This window comes from Leuciscus leuciscus, assembly GCF_965113295.1.
Source record: "Leuciscus leuciscus genome assembly, chromosome: 20".
NCBI classification, from domain to species: domain Eukaryota; kingdom Metazoa; phylum Chordata; class Actinopteri; order Cypriniformes; family Leuciscidae; genus Leuciscus; species Leuciscus leuciscus.
The window spans coordinates 29367947-29380930 of NC_138744.1; the positions used below are offsets into that span (position 1 = coordinate 29367947).

At 40.1% G+C, this 12984-nt stretch overlaps 1 long non-coding RNA gene across 2 annotated transcripts; it reads right to left on the reverse strand.

Annotated features, from left to right (window-relative positions):
• Nucleotides 1-4943: 4943 nt before the first annotated feature.
• LOC309483569 lies at nucleotides 4944-7453 on the reverse strand. 2 transcript variants are annotated; one of them, XR_014200592.1, is made up of 3 exons: nucleotides 7396-7453; nucleotides 6339-6419; nucleotides 4944-5742 (listed from the first exon to the last, which is right to left on the reverse strand). It is a non-coding gene; the product is annotated as an uncharacterized lncRNA (long non-coding RNA). The 2 variants fall into 2 exon arrangements; XR_014200593.1 differs by lacking the exon at nucleotides 7396-7453 and having other exon boundaries at nucleotides 6339-7389.
• Between the last annotated feature and the right edge of the window lie 5531 nt (nucleotides 7454-12984).

Below are 12984 nucleotides of genomic sequence, written 5' to 3' on the forward strand. Positions count from 1 at the left end.
TTCCACCCTTTTTGGATTTTTCTAAATACAGATTCAGACACAAATCATTTCTACAGATATGGGCTCCGGTGCACATCCCTAATATTACTCTTACCTTAATGATTTTGCCAATCATATTCTGCAAAGTCCCTGATGTAAGATGCAATGTGTTGATTCAAGGCCATGGTCTTCCTCCGAACAACTCTTTCTGCTCACCTGGAACTGTGATGTTCATTTTGCATTTTCAGGATTTATCCTGACAAGAAACCTGTAAACACAAAAAAAATTAAAATATTTTCCAACTGAATCAAGAGTGATCACAATATGTAGCATCATCTGTAATAAGTCACATCACAATAGGGGATAAGCTCTAAACCACCACTTGTGCAAAATAAAAAGCCATTGGTGTTACTATAGAAATCAATTTGTAACAAAAGTGTATGAATGAACATGGACTGAGGTAACTGCACAAGATCCTGGCAGATCGCCAGGTCAGGTCCTCACAGACGTGTAAAAGAAAATTCTGATTTAGACAAAAATAATCACGAATAAATCAATAAGAGGAATCGAAAATTAAATTTTATAACAAGAATCCGAATCCTAACCTTGGGTATCCAATTTCAGGATACATTGATCGATTTTCAATTCCAAACCGTATGATATATAAAAGAATGAACGCGCAGGCGCTTCCACCGACTTAAAATGGTAAATAACACAATTATTAGATCATTCTGACCTTATAAGAGGCTACAAATGCAATCTATGTTTATAAAATTACATTTATTAATCAAGTAGGCTAGCTATCAACATGATGGAAATCCGCGTTACAGGCGTTATAGAACATAAGCCGCGGGCAGTTCTTCTAAACTAACATTAACCTGCTACTTTAGTTTGCATAAAAAAAAATATAAAGATTCATCACTAACCAGATATTTATGGTGAAAACTTCGCCGACAGACACAGCGACGCGATGCAAAGGCCTGCGCTCTCAACGTTACTCAGGGAACTGAAGAGTCATAAAACGGCAGCTTGTGGTTATTTTTCGCGGTCATTTCGTACTACTGTATTTAAATTTACAGTTACATGTCCCAATGTCCCAAACTACATTGAAACCTAGAGTAGCCTATCATATTGTACACAGCTTATAGTAAAATGTTAAGAATAAATTAAATCTAAATTAAATAAAAATATCTAAATCCTGGTCAGCTACTCTCTAAATAATTTTAAAGTTATTAGCTAGAATCCATGCATACAAATATTAAGATTTATTACTTACCATATGACGAAGTTCCAGGTCGGCAGAAACGACAGGTCTACACGATGCACTGACACAACAGAAAAACTCATTCAAATGCACTCTCATGCACCCCCCACTGACAGAAATTAAGACTGTTAATGGTCACCCAGTCCTGAAAAGGTTTTATGTAAGGATAACGTTAGTAGTCTAGCAATTTTACTTGTGTAATTGTGTGTGGTGTTTTTCGCGGTCAATTTGCACTGCTGTATTTAGATTTACAGTAACTAATAATTTCCCAGAATGCATTGAAAATCTACAGTAATATACTGTCAACTGTGTGCACAGTACATAACTGTTGAAAATACAAAATAATACTGTGAAAGCAACAAAATCTACAGTAACATACTGTACATAGGTTATACAGCAAGAAACTGTTGAGAAAAACAGTATAATGCTGTGAAAACAACAGAAATCATTTACAGTGTAGGAAGATAATTAAAGAGTGTAATAATATTAAAGGGAAGATAATCAAATATCTTATAATAAAGCTTCCAAAAATGAGTTTTTGCATCAATGCCATAGGACAAACATTTTGGGATCCCTAAATAACCTTTCAGTGATCAATTCTTAAAATATCATTTTTCGTATGTGAAAAACATTTTAATAATCTAAAAAAAACAACAACAAAAAATCATGTTCTACTATCAAAAGAACCTTTAAAAAAAAAAAAAAAATATGGAAGGATTCCATGGATGTTGAAGGTTCTTCATGGAACCTTTGATGTGTCTGCAAGGGGTTGAAAAAAGGCAGAAATAAAACAGCTGTATATATTTGCCAGCAGTTTTTAATGAAAACAAACTCAAACTTAAAATGCCGAAAGGTGCAGTGGTTTTACTACCACAAGTCATTATGAAATGTCATTCACAACCAATTTTACTTCCATATTATCAAGCAAATCATTTGTGTAAAGTTGCCTTTATAATAATAATAATAAAGCATCATTAGCCAACTATGTTCGCAAGTTCTGTCGTTACCAACATAGTTGAGCGATTTGCCGTTTCCCATAACCATAGTTTCAACGAACATCTGCGAACTTACGTGGTTGGAACTACAGATCTTGGGCTAGTACAGGCATAGTTTCTCATTAAAATGACCTGGACTTTAATAACATTCAGTAAATTATATCTTACATCCCATTTAAATACATATATACACATTTTAATCTATTTTAGTGTGTCAACAATCAGTGGAGTTTTTGAGGAGTGCATGTGCTTACATGTATGGGAACCCCAGAGACTGACATATGAGGGAACATTAATAAAAATGTAAATATATATATATATATATATATATATATATATATATATATACAGTATATATATATATATATATATATATATACAGTATATATATATATATATGTGTGTGTGTGTGTGTGTGTGTGTGTGTGTGTGTGTGTTTTCCTTGTGGTGCTGCTAGTGATGCAGAAATGACACACTAACTGTGCCAAACGTAGTCTTCATGGATTATTGCTTGATTTGAGATGCTTCAACTGCTATATGTTGGTCTCTTTCTGTGTGTGTGCGTGAGTAGCATCTCTGACACTCAATGTCAAGCCTAGCTAAAGCAACCTGAGCTCTATTTCAGGAAAGACCCCTGCATCTGCATATATATGTGAATAGTGTGTATGTGTGTGTTTGATGCAGATCAGCTCTTGGTGTCTTAGATGGACTGTCAGAGCTATGGCTGGACTGACAGGATGTGGGAAGGGGAGACAGGAAGGTCAACTGAGGGACAGATAAAATAATTCAGGGGTGATTTCTCTCATCTCTTTATCCCACAATGCATCAGAGATAAACATTCTGATACAATGAGACATCCAAGAGAAAACACTGAAATGGAAAAGCACAGTGGTCATAAACAGGCCTGTGTGTGCTGCTCTCTGTGCGAATATGGGGCATTAGACGTTTACTGTCGTAACAGACTGAGGGTCCTATTTTAAAGGTGCTCTAGGTAACTTTTTAACCTTAACTGAACAGCTTCGGAGTCAGTGGAATGGTTATATTACTTATTTCGGGTTGAATGGTGGTGGTTTCGCACCCCCCTGGTGCCCGAGAGCGGAAAAAACTCACTTGCTACTTCCGGCCCGCCGGCCTCGCCGTCAGGAAGTATCGCGTGATATCAGGTCTCGCGATGTAACGAATTGCTTGACGGCACTGCACACGTACACGCCCCCATTCAAGCACTGGCTAGCTATAAGCAAAGGGCAACGATAGATTGAGTTATGGCTGAGCCTGTAAAAAAGAAGCAGAAAGCTAGGAAATCTTTGTCGGAGGACCAACGAAAGAGGAAACGGGAGACTGACCGAGCAAGACTCAAGTAAATATCGGACCGGCTTTTTCAGAATGGCGAGAACTGAGAGAAACAGAAGCCTGCAAAACGGATGCTGACCTGGCTGCTGTTGCAAGTATCTTTGGAATAAACTGTGTTTAATATTTAAATTTCAAGTAATTGTGACCTCAGGATGTTTGCTATTGTCTGTAAAGGTTTTTATTATTATCGCTGTCTGTGACGGGCTTATAACTTTGATGTTAGCATTGTCATTAGCAAACACGTCTGATTTCTGTAACGTTAGTTGTTTGGCCGTTCCTCTGTCGGTTTTATTTGTGTAACTTACACTTTTATTTTATGTCACTAAGTCAACGCGTCTGATAATAGACAATAAACATGTTGCAGCTCGATCATGATATGTATATCATGATCGAGCTAGAAAAAACGTTCTGATGTTTTCTTAGACAAGCAAAGGTAAACCGTCATTCTACCAGATGAACTTATAGACCTTGCTAATATAACTTTAGACAAATATTAGCCTCCGATATATATATATATATATTTATGCTCATGCCCACTCTCCCAAAAACAAACAAACACGGAAGCAGTAGTTCGCCTCGTTCATATCGTTCGTTCCCGGTAAAATTACTAGTATGCATGACAACACATAAAAAAAAAAAATCGCCATCAGTTGGAAAGAAAATATTGCTTTACTTGCCTCAGTAGACATAACTGGTTTTGAAATAGCCGGTTCCTCTGCTCAGCTGGGTTGACAGCTGATCAGCCGGGTTGCTCGTGGCGAGGGGGAGGGACAACAGTTCGTTTTTACGACAGAGTGTTTGAAAGCATTTACTACCAGACACTAGGGGGAGCTTCATAGAGAAAAAACACTCAGACTTGCCTGGTGTCCCTTTAAAGTCGGCATGAAATGGAACCCAGCAAACATTTGGACGTTTAATGACCGTTGAAAAGACGTCCGTCCGAGACGTCCCGTCATGGTTGAAAAATAGTTCCAAAATGGAAGTTGAACCGACGTCATTTCTGGCCGTGAATTCCACGTCTTTTCTGGCCGTGAATTCCACGTCTTTTCTGGCCGTGAATTCCACGTCTCTTCTGCGCGTCCCTGGACGTCTAAATGCGTCGTCATATGTGTTTAAATGTGTTGCTGCATAATTTAAGTGTATATATAAGCCTGCATATAAAATAATCACACACCTATTGTGTAACATCGTGAAAGACAATCAAGTCTTGAGGTTTAGCCTACACATCTTGACAAAGGTTCTAAAAAGGTCCAAAATTGGTCCAGTCAGACCTGAACGTCAATAAAACGTTTTAATCACGTGTACATCAAAAACAATAACACATTATTTGTGGACATAAGCAAAAAAGAAGCATGTTCTGATTAAGCACAACATTTTATTGATATTGAACAGCCAAAATTTCTCTTTATTTTTTTCAATGTTTAACATTTCGTGAGCTTAGAATTTTAAGGTTCTATCTCCACTTTTGGTTGAAATTGAGTTTTTGACAATCTGATCCATTAGGTGTTTATTAATGCCTGTGTGGTGTTATTTTTGTAAAAAAAAAAAAAATTGTTAGTAGTTATTAATAAAATAAAAGGTTCCATCTCACAAAACATAAACCGAGTTTAAAAACTTTGATGCTTTATAAACTACAATAAACGGAGATAGAACCTTATAATTCTAAGCTCTCGATTTGTTAACCAAACTAAAATACCAATTGCAAAATACTGAATTATTATATAAAGATAGTTCACCCAAAAATGAAAATTATGTAATTTACTCACCAAATTCCAAACCTGTATGAGTTTCTTTCTTCTGCTGAACACAAAAGAAGATATTTTGAAGAATGTTTGTAACCAAGCAAATAGAGCATCCACTGACTACCATTATTGGAGAAAAAATGATTATTAATGGGAAGCGACATCTGCTTGGTTACAAACATTCTTCTAAACATCTTTGTGTTTAGCATAGAAAGGTATACAGGTTTGAAACATGAGGTTGAGTAAATGATGACAATTTTCATTTTTGGGTGAACTATCCCTTAAACACATTGTTTGGCTCATTTTTTGTATCCACCACCCCCAGCTCTTCCTGGAGTGTGTTTCAGGTGTTCTGCCATTGCTGCATCAATTTCAGTGTCTGTAGCATGTGGGCTCCACCTCTTCACAGCATCTAAGGGAAGAGAATATATTTCTTTTTAAAATAAATGAAAATAAAAAATTTGAGGTAAATGACATGCACTTATTTTCAAAATATTTGTATGGTCTTCAGCTAAATTCAAAACAGCATTTGTCCCCTGCCTCTTCAATACCACTGTGGTGCCCTTGAGAAAGACCCTTAACTAGGTGTGTAACAGTGAGAAAGTGAACAGGACATTTCTGATAAAGACAGGTGGGCTGTGATGTCCCCTGAATAGACATGTTTAGCAATTCTAAAATTACAAAATTTTTAAAGCAGTTACTGAAAACATACATGTTCAAATCCAGCTAAACATTTCATTCTACTTCAGATAATTTACTTTCTGAAAGAAACTCTCAAAAGGCTACATTAATAATTTACAGTAATAACTTTGACTGTATCATTAAACATACTTTATACTATGGTATACCGTTGTATAAGTTCAAAGCAACTTTTAGCCTACTAGCTAATTTTAGCCAAACTCAGTTAGCCAATTTCAGTTGACAATGTGGGCATCATTTCTTTCGGTTCATTCATGTCAAACAAGTAAAACTCTAGCACGTGAATCTAATAATACAAAATGTACGTACCCAACAGTAGATTTTTAATAATATGGGCCTCAATTCCTCCTCTCTTCGTGGTTGTTCAAACTTCAGTGTTCCGGAGTGAGTCTATGGGGAAAACGCGTTAACATCTCGTGAGATAATCTAACCTATCGCGGGATTTGGTAATGTCGGGAGATCTTTTGTTACATCTTGGCAGCACAGTTTTGGCAATTACATCCAACTCAGACATAAATGGTGACCAGATATATTTCTGTTTTACATGCATACATTCCATAAAAAAATAAAAAATAAAAAACACAACATTACCGAAAAGGTAAGGTAGGCTAAGGTTGAAATAATGACTAAAATGCAGAGGCTTTGCATTAACTTAACCACACTGGGAACTGTGTGATTATAATTTATTTAAACAAGATAAAGTAAATATATTTACTTTGTATACAATTCGTGTATTTCATAAAGATAATTCCTGGGGGGGGGGTTTTCTGTCTTGCTTGACTAGATGTGTAAAGGACGTCAGTGGACGTGTATTCACAGCCTTGACGTGTAAAGGACGTCAGTGGACGTCTTCACAACCTCTTAAAAACTACTTGGGCAATTAAATGAATTTTTGCAGTATTAACCATGCAAGGATTAAGCACAGCTTTTGCATATTTCACAAGGATTCCATGATGGAGGGTCATGATGGACTATAAATGCACGTGTAAAAGACGTCGCCAGGTGACGTCCTCTCACCCGATACTATAGACGTGTAAAGGACGTCAGTGGACGTATTCACACAACTTATTAAAACTTTAATTTAATAAAAAATTTAATTAATTATTGCAGTATTAACCACACAAGGATTAAGCACAGCTTTATCACAATTGATTTCATAGAGGGTCATGATGGACTATAAATGCACGTGTAAAAGACGTCGCCATGGTGACGTCCTCTCTCACCCGAAACACAACATGGTATATATTGAACTACACGTAGCTAAAAGTCAAAATAACAATTATACATGCAACCTCAGATAACTGTAGACATGCACACATGTATCTGAATGCATTTTTAGGAAATGTTCTGTGTTACATATTTTTACCGATTTATGCCGTCATACCGCGACTATTTTTGGCCAGGGACACGACGTTGCCGTCGGACCAATGTTTGCTGGGAAGTTGCATTAGTCTTTTTCTTTCCTATTGTGAAATGTATATGAGTGAAACGGCTTCTGGAACAAGAACAAATGTAGGGCCAGACTTGATTTTGTTTACGGGGATCAAGTGGATCGTGGTTTTTTTTTTGTGTGTGTTTTTTTTTTTTTTTGTTGCTATTGGTCGATCTCATGTGAGTGACAGGTTGTCACGGCCTCACGCCAGTAAACATGCATGGTAAAGTTAGTGTTCATAATGACTAATCAATGGATCTGTTAAAGTTGTATAGAGTAGCCTAGTTGATATGGTAATTTAATTAGTTTTACACATTAGGAAATAAATTGTGTTTTTGTAATGAGTCATCTGTAGAATCACAGGAGATGAAGACAATACTCAAAATAGTTTTCTATAAAAAGAGTTTCATATGGTGAGTTTTATAATGATGTGACCCGCAGTATTTAACTAAACATCGGAGAGAGTCCTCATTCTCATTATGTTGTCTGTATTCACTATAAAACAGGACCAGGGGCCGGTTGCATAAACCTCTAAGACTAGTCTTACTAGTTAGACATCAATTTATTTTCTTTAAGATGGTTCATAGCTTTTTTAAATCAGTTACATAAAAAAGTAGATAAGCCTACTTTGATAACAAAAACTAAGACTGACTGCCCCTGACTAACTGCTAGTAGGTCATACTAGAACTTAAGACAAAGTCTTAACATTATGGCTATGTTCATGCAACTGGCCGCAGAACAGGGTGGGGGATTGTTTTGCACACAATTTTAACACAATTTTCCCAAAAGGTCTGCCACACAAAACAATCATTCTCACACACACCACATGAGTGAAAGTACACACGATATGAAAAAAATAATAATAATCTGATAACTAATCTGTATTTAGAACAGTTAAACATGCTTTAAGGATCCATTTCCAAAAGCATAAACATAACATAATATAACATCTGAGAAGTAAAAAAAATATGGAAACACTTAGGTGAAGCCTGTTAGGTTATCCTTAAAGGTGCCCTAAGCGATGTTGGGTGACGTCAATTCTTGTGACGTTCGAAGTATTGCCAAACAAAACGTTGGCTAGTTCGACCCTCCCTCCTCCGCGTTTTTTTACAGTGTGTTCAGGGGACAGACAGCTAGCGGATAGTGAGGAGATGTTTGCTGTATGTGACAAAAAATGTTTCGGCCTAAAAAATGTGTGACATCGCTTAGAGCACCTTTAATGCATTATAATAGATGCATGATGCCTTATAAACAAAATTATAATATGTTGTATCATCTGATAAATAATCATAACAACAGTTACAATACAAATATTACCTTGTGATTATAACTTTTAAGAGTGCAATGCATTATAACACCAGATGAAGCCTGCATTTATAATGCATCATAAGGGTATTCTTAGCGCATTATAATATATGAATAATGCCCCTCACGGATGACTGCTGTCACATATAATAAAACACAACACAAGTCCAGGCCTATCCTCTCTCGATCTTCACTGTCGTCGCTCCTCTTTTATGCTTCCGCTCCTCCGTGAGAGATACAAAACCAGTCCATCGCGCAGGTGTCGCTCATTATCAATCACGCCACCAGCCTCGCGCCGTTCTCTCACGGCCCTCGGCCTCGTCCTGTTCGCAACAATCAACAATTGAGGCTTTGTCTGTAACCAGTAATTCAGATAGAAAATCAGCAAATTCTTTAATAAAGTCTGTATGGTGCCCTGATGGCCTGTATACAGTAGCCAGTACAAATGTCAAACAGGATTAATCACTTACACTAGATAATGTTACATATAGCACCATCACTTCAAAAGAATTGTACTTGAAACTTGAAAGCATTTATATGTAACACCATAAGTCACATAAGTCACTGTAACGGGGTTCAGACAGATGTTATGGGAAGAAGGAGGCGGGAACCGGCGAACATTCAACATTTTAATAAATAAATAAACAAATACAAAAATGAAAGTAAAAGCCAGCAGCCCCTCACGGACGACTGCTGGCAACACAAAACAGAAACACATCAAATAAAATTCAGGCCTGTCCTCTCTCGCTCTTCACTGTCGTCGCTCCTCCTTTATGCTTCCGCTCCTCCGTGAGAGATGCGAGACCGGTGCGTCGCGCACGTGTCGCTCATTATCAATCGCGCCACCGGCCTCGCGCCGTCCTCCCACGGCCCTCGACCTCGTCGTGCTCGCCACAGTCACATGACCACAAAAATCAACCAAGGGGAGGGGGGCGTGGTTTAGCGAGGTCTGTGACAGGAGAGAGAGCTGGAAGACAAGCGATGCATAAGTGGGTCAAGTGTAAATGAAAAAAACCTGTGTCTTAATGACAAACACCTGTGTCTTGTTTCAGTAATTGGCATGGAGAGACCGGATTAAGCTACCGGGAAACGAGACCAAAGCAGAGACAGACGGACTGCAGACTTGTGTGAAGGCTGGATAAAATGCTCTGGAGAGCTGGATAATTTATGTTATTATGAGAGTGAATGTTGTGAGCGCTGAGAGCGCGATATTCCTGTGAAGAAACTTAAATAAAACACGAGTCTCAGTCAAGCCGACCCTGTCCTCTTCCTTCCTTATCTTTGAACTCATTGCACTGGTGCCGAAACCCGGGAAGGAAGAAGGAAAGCCTCCGCCATCATGCAATCTTTGACAGGTTTGCCGTTTGCGGAAGTCATCACATCACTTACGGCCCTCCATCAAGAACAACATCAAGCGTTACTGGACTTGCGGAGTGACCAGGAAAGCTTCCAGGTGATTGTCCAGGAGCAACAGGAGGACCGCGAGAGGTTCCGGAGCTGGATGGACCGGGAGGTTCGGGTAGAAGCCGCAGTGCACCAGGCCCCACCCACTCACCTGCCGCTGAATAAAATGGGTCCGCAAGATGACCACGAAGCTTTCCTCGATCTATTTGAGAAGACAGCGGAGGCAGTTGGGTGGCCACGAGAGCAATGGCTGGTGAGTCTCATACCACTGTTGTCCGGTGAGGCACAGGTGGCCGCTCAACAACTGGCTGTCTAGAACCTCCTGGTCTTAAACGATCTAAAAAAGGCCACCCTGCAGCGGGTTGGCCGGAGTCCAGAACAACATCGTCAGCGGTTCCGCGGATCTGGGCGAGAGCGGCTGGCCCTTCATGATGGCTCAATAGCTCTGGGACTCATGCCGCAAATGGCTGTTGGCTGAGGGAAGCGACGTCGAGCAGATCATCGACCGCATGGTCCTGGAAGAGATCATCGCTCGGTCTGCCAAGGAAGACTGCAGAGTGGGTCCAGTGCCACCGCCCGCCATCACTGGACTCGTCCATTCAACTGGTGGAGGACCAGATGGTGGAGTGCCCAGGGGTCGGCAGAATCCTTCCAACTGTCTCTCTCTCTTTCCTTCCTGTATATCACCCCTGTTCTTGCCTCATTGCATTAGCTACCAATAAAATTTAGAGTCCACTTTACGATCCTTCTTTTTGCATACAAGGCACTACACAGTTCGGCTTGAGATTATATTTGTGATCTTATTAGGCCATACACAGCCTCTAGGTCACTAAGATCTTGTGATCAGTTACTTTTATCTGTCCCTCGTTCTCGGTGTAAATCAAAAGGTGATCGAGCATTCTCTGTAGTCGCCCCAAAGCTCTGGAACAGTTTACCTTTAAACATTACGGCCTCTCCATCACTGGTTGCTTTTAAATCCAGTTTAAAGACCTATTTTTTCTCTCTTGTGTTCGAGTGATGTTGTGTATGTATTTTAAATTAGTTGCTGTTCTATGTTATGTATACGTATATACACTGAATGATTTTGATACTTGATTTTGATCTCCTTTTTTTCTACTCCTTTTCGTTTTCTTTCTTTTCTTTTTATTGATTTATTTGATTGCACTGTAAAACACTTTGGATCAACTACGGTTGTGTTAAACTTGTGCTCTATAAATAAAACTTGACTTGACTTGACTTCCCTTTGTTTTCTCCCCCTCCCTCTACTTCTTCCATTCGACCTGTCCCTCTCCCTAGGTCCTGTTCTCCAATCCCTGCTCGAGTCCCGCCCTGAAGGCGGGTTGGGCCAAGTCCAGACTATTCCAGTGTCCCGAGAGCTCCGCCCAGGGGGGCTGGCCTGTTGGCGTTGCGGGCACTCGAAGCATTGTATTGACGTGTCCCGTGATGGAGGTGGGAACAATGATCCAGGATGTAACCAAACCTCGATCCATCAAAGTCTGATTCAGCCCGAGGCATTCGATGCAAGCCGCATGGTTCAGGTACGGTGTGTACACAGGGATGTGGTGAAAGATCCTCTAATGTCTGCTGTTAGCCAATTTCGGGGACAAAAGCATAGTGTAGAGGTGGCAGCTAACCCGCACCTCCGACATCCGCTAATTTTGGGAACAAATTGGCCTGCTTTTACTGAATTACTGGGATATTTATGTGCAGATGTCAATTGTGGGAAGAAAAAGCAGGAAAAGGGGGCGGCTGTGGGAGAGGCTAAGCCGGGACCTCAGAGATTTGTACAAGAAGAACAGAGCGCAATAGAGAGGCTGATCCTCTCGGAGCGCAATGATTTTCCCCTGAAACTCTCAGGATGAGTCATTAAAACATGCTTTTGAACAGGCCTGTTCTATCGACAGTCAACCTCTCCAGCCTACTCGTCCGCTTTCCTTTACATATTTTGCTATTTTAAAAAAAAACGGTCGTATCGAGTGACCCAAGACACTCAGACCAAACAACATACAACCCAGTTATTAGTACCAAAAAGCCGTCGGGAAATGCGTTTCCAGGTGGCTCATTGTAATCCCAAGGCTGGACATTTTGGGCAAGCAACAACACCAAATCATCTTTTGGCCGGGCATTTACGAGAACGTACGCAGGTGGTGCGCGGCTTGTTGTGAGTGTCAGCTGGTAAATCCATCGGCCTCCCCAAAAGTGCCTTTGAGCCCTCTTCCTCTAATGCAGGTCCCCTTCAAAAGAATTGGGATGGACCTCATCGGGCCATTAGAACGATCGGCACGTGGGCATCGCTTTGCGTTAGTGATTGTGGACTATGCAACACGATACCCCGAGGCAGTGGCTCTCTGCACCATCTCTTCCTAGAGTGTCGCAGACACACTGTCTCATTTAATCTCCCGAGTGGGGATCCCGAAAGAGATCCTCACTGATCAGGGCATGCCGTTTATGTCACGAACATTACACAAACTTTACGAATTATTGGGCAGAAAATCGGTTCGCACCAGCGTCTATCACCCACAAACTGACGGCCTGGTAGATAGATTTAATCGCACTTAAAAAAACATGATTCGGAAGTTTGTTCACGAAGATGCCAAGAATTGGAATAAATGGTTGAAACCCCTCTTGTTCACTATGCACAAGGTCCCGCAAGCCTCCACTGGGTTTTCCTCCTTCAAGCTTCTTTATGGACATCAGCCCCGAGGGGTCTTAGACGTTCAAAAAGAAACTTGGGAGGACGGACCTTCGGAGAGTCACAATGAAACTCAGTATGTGCTGACCCGACTACTTATCTGCTATTCTGTGTCCATCCAT